The sequence below is a fragment of the Rattus norvegicus genome, chromosome 11 (genome assembly GCF_021556685.1).
Source record: "Rattus norvegicus strain SHRSP/BbbUtx chromosome 11, alternate assembly SHRSP_T2T, whole genome shotgun sequence".
Classification (NCBI taxonomy): domain Eukaryota; kingdom Metazoa; phylum Chordata; class Mammalia; order Rodentia; family Muridae; genus Rattus; species Rattus norvegicus.
Window position 1 is genome coordinate 44,361,738 of NC_141544.1, and position 5,938 is coordinate 44,367,675.

The following is a 5,938-nucleotide window of genomic DNA, read 5'->3' on the forward strand; positions in this document are numbered from 1 at the left end:
ATTTGATACATATTCTTAAAAATATGCACATACACAATAATAAACTTATTTTAAGATAGTTTTGTAGGGAGTGGGTCTGATGCTAAGGTCCTGTTCCCTAATTGGTTCTTGATGGATCAATAAAAATGCCAGGGGCCAATTCCTGAGCAGAAGGAAAGAGGAGGGACTTCCAGGTCTCCATAGGAGGCTAAGATATGCAGAAAGAGAAAGGAAGTTCTTGCAATGCTTCAGAGGGAGAAAAGGTCACCAGCCTTCTCACCTCTCTTTCTGTGAGATCTCAGGAGGAGCCACCATAGGTGGGAGATTAGAAACACAAGATAGAGGGCAATTTTGGGTTGCTAAAGAAGGAAAAGTTAACTGAGCAACTAAAGTTGAGGGCAGATTTTGGGTTCTGAGCTAAGAGTATTGGGAGGGCACCCTAGCTGCTTGAGATTAGAATTGCCCACCATTGAGCCAATAAGGCAGGTTGTAAAATGAGCTAATGTATGTGTGTATCTTTCATCTGCAGATCCGAGGGAATCTGGGCGGGGCTAGTAGCTCTGTCCACCCAGAACCTAAAGTGGGGTAGCACAAACTACGTACAACATGTTTTAATATGCTGTGATAGCTATTCTTAGTTGTCAACTTGACTACATCTGGACTGAACTAAAACGGAAGGTTCTGGGTATGCCTGTGAGGGATTTCCCTTGATTAATTATTTGAAGTGGGAAGACCTGTAAATCCCAATCTTTTGAAGTGGGAAGATCTAGCTTACATCTGGTCCACACCTTCTAGTTGCAGCCTACATGAGGACATGGAAGGAGGAAGCTTGCCCATTGCTTGCATGCTTTTGCTGACGAGTCCACTCCTTCATTGGTGTCAGAGCGATTTCTTCAGGATCTGATGTATACTGAAGACCAGCTGAGGCACTCTTGGACTAGCTGCTGGCAGACAAGCATTGTTGGCCTAGCTGGAACACAGCCTCCAAACCACTCTAATGAATCACACACATATGCATACATACATACACACATACATACATACACACATACATACATACATACACACACACAGACATATATACATATCTATATATATTTATACAGATATCAATTCTATCAGTTCTAATCATCTGAGAACCCTGACTGATACAGATGTCTATTTCCACATTATGTCTGTATAAATTTTTGAAATACCACTCCACCTCAGGTTCTTGTCATTACCCCAACTAGGGATTCATTGTGTGTCTATTCAATTGCCTAGATGATCCATGACCTAGTGGTGTTGACTAATTTATCAAGTTATATTTTGGGAAGACACTTCAAATACTGAGGTTAGAAAAACCCTACACAGTGTCAGTTTGTGCCTCAGGCTCACAACTGTGATAGGGAAAGAAACCTCGTCGTCGAGATTGGGGGAATTTTTGAGCTCTGACGGTTGCGTGTAGTATGAAATGTCTGCAGCTGTGTGTCTCACATGGTAGACTTATGTGGCACCGCCTCTAGTCCCAGTTTGTTTTTTTCATTTTTTAAAACATAGTTATTATGTATGTGCTGTGTGTACATGGAGATCAGAGGACAGGTTGTAAGGATCGGTTCTGTCTTTCCACCATGTGCGTCCCAGAGGTCATTTGCCCTTGGTGAGGTGCTTTCCTCTGAGCCATCTTGCCCTCCCCATCCTCACCCTGCCCCCCGAAATAGATTCCAGACCTAGTTAGCTTGAATCATCAAATTGACACAACCAAGGATCATCTGAAAGAAAGCCTGGCTTGGGGAATTGAGTAGATGGGCTTGGCCTTTGGGCACATCTGTGGGAGACTGTCCTTATTGTTCATTGGTGTAGGAGAGCAAAGTCCTCTGTAGATGATGCCATTTCATAGATAGGTGCCCTGGCTGTATAAGAAAGCTAGCTTAAAATGACCCGAGAGCAAGCCAGCAAGCTGCATTCTTCCAGGATTACTGCTGCGAGTTCCTGCACTGATTTCCCTTTAAGACTGTGAACTGGAGTGTGAGCCAAATACACCCTCCTCCCCTAAGTTCCTTTTGTTCAGGGTATTTTATTGCAGCACCGGAATGGAACTGGAATGACCCCTGAGGCTTATTGTGGCTAAATTAGAACCCTACGAACATGATTTCCAAGCAGTTATCTAAGCGAGGGTTGCTCTGCACTGGTGACATTTGGGCCAGCAGTATTTTGGAGGATAGCGAACATCATTTGGCTTTTGTATGGATTGCCTGGTGCTGTTTGTATTCTGATGTTTATTCTGCTTCCTCAAGAGGTCAAGTGATTTCATGCGAACCTTCTCCCCATTCTAACTGGTCAAATAAAGGCTGGAGCCTGTGATTGGGCAACGGAAGGAAAAGGTGGGGCTGGAGGTTTTAGAGAGTAGAGAAAGGGTAGGGATGAGAGAGGAGAAGGACAGAGGAAGGAGGAGGAAGATGGAGCAAAAGCACAGGCCCTGGAGCAGCTGCAAGCAGCAAGGGATCTCATGCCTGGGGAGTAGATTAGTATGGGGTAGATCTGCCCAAACTAGGTATACAGCTTATTAATAACTGAGTTGTGTGGATTTTGCACGGGCTTATTGGGGTTGGAAGTTTACCGCAACAGGCTTTATCAGGTGTCTGTGGTTCTCTCTAGTCATAGTAAAAACCAAGTGTCTGCAGACACTGCCACGTGCACAGGTAGCAATGTTGTGAGGTAATTCCACCAGAGAACACATGGGCACTCTTAAAACCAAATTAAAAGTCTATCACTGGCCACCAGCTATATGGGAAACTTGCCCACGTCATGTAGCCCTGAGCCTCCCTATCTATGCTTTTTTTGCACAACAAAACCTCACCCTGGTTGGCACACCTTCATTTAGCCAGAACAGTCAGTGAGAAGGGGTAACTACAGGAACCAAAAAGCAATGTTAGTACGTTTAGGGACGTCGTAGTTTTCTGTTGCTGTGAAGAGACACCATGACCATGGCAACTCTTATAAAGCAAAGCACTTACTTGGGCCTGCTGACAGTTTCAGACGTTTAGTCCATTATGGTGAGGAGCACAGCAGCATGCATAAGTACTATGAGAGTTCTACATCCAAATCCAGTCAACAGGGAGGGAGGGGCACAGACAGGGTGAAGCCCCAAAGCCCACCCCCCAATGACACACTTCCTCCAACAAGGCCACACCTCCTAATCCTTTCAGATAGTGCTACCCCTGGTGATTGGGTATTCAAATATGTGAATCTACGGGGCCATTCTCACTCAAACCACCACGGGCTTCCCCAGATCCTGGAACTACAGATAAGCCTTTGATGGATTAAGTCTTGGTTCCAGTTTTGGCAGGTGTTAGGCACCACTAGCTGGGTTCTAAGGTCAGAATGGTGGATCTAGTATCCATTGTACTAAGGTCTCAGGGTCTGTTGTAGCAACTCTAGGGAGAATTAGTTTTTAGAAGACAAAGAACCTTGGGTATCATAATGATATTTGTAAGGCTGACAACCCTCTAGCCAGTCTGACAAAAGGAGAAGAAAAGAGTTAAAATCAGAGATAAAAGAGTGCCATCACACAGAGTCCAACAAATTACAGAACCTTACTAGAGAATACTCTATAAACGTATAAAGTTCTGGAAGACAGAGAAATAGAATTTCTAAATGCGTACCATCTACCAAAATTACAGCCAGAAGCTCTAAATAATGTAGACAGATGCACCACAAATCATGAGACAGAATGTCAAATGTCTCCCTGAAACCTCTAGCAGACCCACACCTTTAATCCAAGGCAGCAGATCTCTCTGAGTTTGACGCCAGCGTTGTCTACCCAGCAAGATCCAGGATGGCCAGGGCAGTGTACTGAAACCCTATCTCCAACATTTAAAAAAAAGTCTCACGACTTTGATCCCAGGCAGGGGGATCTCTGTGATTATAAAGCCAGCCTGATCTGCAGATCAAGTTCCAGGTTAGCCTGGGCTACACAAATAAACCCTGCCTCAAAAAATAAATAAATAAATAAATAAATAAATAAATAAATAAATAAATAAAATTTTAAAAAAAGGAGGAAGAGGAAAGAAGGAAGAGAGGAAGAGACCTTAATTTAATTTAAAACCTGAAACTTGTAGACAAAAACATAGAGAATACTGACCAAGACACTGGGGAGGCGAGAACTTTCTGAACAGATAGGACTGCATGAAATTGTAGAGCTTCTGAACATCAAGCAAAACTATCTGTGCAGCACACAGGCTACAGGGTGGGAGAAAAGCCTGTCCAACTATACCTCAGACAAGGCTCTGATTCTAGAATTTATAAAGAACTTCCCGAGATGAAGGAAATGAATCTACCAGAAACAAACGGACCAATAAACTGAACAGTTTTCAAACACTGAAATACACACCCAATAACTATCTGTGAAGTATTCAATGTCCTGAGCCATCAGCAAAATGCACAGTAACACTGCTTTGACATTCTATCTCGCCCTAGTCAGAATAGCTGCCAAGAAATCTGATGAGTGTTGGTAAAGACGCAGAAAAAAGGAACTCTTACTCACTGCTGCCTGGGTGCAGATTAATAGTCATTGTGGAATTCATTTTGGAGGTTCCTCAAAAAACAACTCCCATATAACCCAGCTATTTCACACATATGCACTCACCAGAGAACTCCACACCCTAACACAGAAGTATCTGCACCCCTCCCACGCTTACAGCCGTTTTACTCACTGTAAGAAGGAAATGGATTCAAACTAGTTGTCTATCCACAGAAAATCCAGTACATATAAAAATGGAATATTATTCAGCTCTAAAGAATAAAATTACAAACCTTGCCCAAAAAATGAATGAGCTTAGAATGAATAATATTAAGCCTCTGGGACGGGGGGGGGGGGGGAGGTACGGGGGTGCGGATGTTCTTCATATATGGGTCCTGCCTAAGGCCTACATGTGTATAATCAAGCATGTGCACGAGCAGAAAACGTGTTGTAGAACAAAAATGAACTAAGGAGTTCACACATATAGAATATCTTAAGTCCAGAGAATACACTCAAGGTATAACACATTTCCAGTGTAAAGTCCTTAAACGGGTACTGGCCACATATGATTCCATGAGAGGCTCTTTATCTTACTGTGAGACCCAAATTTTAAATTGTTTGCAATGAACGTTCTTATAGAATGTAATTCTAAATACGACTAAATGCAGTATATTTCAGTCTTTCAATAGGAATTTTAGCTATTCAGATTGTAGATGTTAAGTTTGTAAGAGGTATGTTCAAAGTATCATAATTTTCAAAGCCCCAAGACTCCCTGGGAATGCTGATTGGTTCCTGAATTTCAAAGAGTACCATGCCAGAAATTTGAAAACACTGAAATCTCTTTTCATCTGGGGACTGTATTTTTTTTCCACTGTTATAAATCTATATTGTATCATTGTTGATAGACATGCTCTTTTAAAAAAGGTGAATTAAGCAACAAATAAGTTTCTTTAGAAGGCAGTAATGATAGAATTAAGGGGCTAGAAAGAGGGCTCAGTGGTTTAAGAGAGCGTGCAGAGGACTGGAGTTCAAACAGCTCCTAAGAACCATAACTCTAGTACCAGGGTATCTGCGCTCTTCCGGCCTCCATGGGTACCAGGTACGCATGTATGTATGGTGCACATACATGCATGCATGCAAAACACTCAAGCATACAAGACCAAACTAAAAACACATTCTTTAGAAAAGATTCAAATGTTGCATAATTCAAAACCCAAAGTGCGAATCTACAACACCAAACCATCGCTTGAAAACAAGGAATCAAGTATAAAAATCCTGTGGAGTTGAGATAAAAGTGTCGTCGGCGCCTTCCCGGTCCCGGGGTCCTTTGATCCATGGGCTCCAGAGACGCTGACATCAGGAGTTAAGCAACCCCTGGCGCAACGCCTCGGAAGCCTCGGGACAAAAACAGGAAGCTGAGCCGGGGGAGGGGCTGCGCAGGCGCACTAACTGCAACCC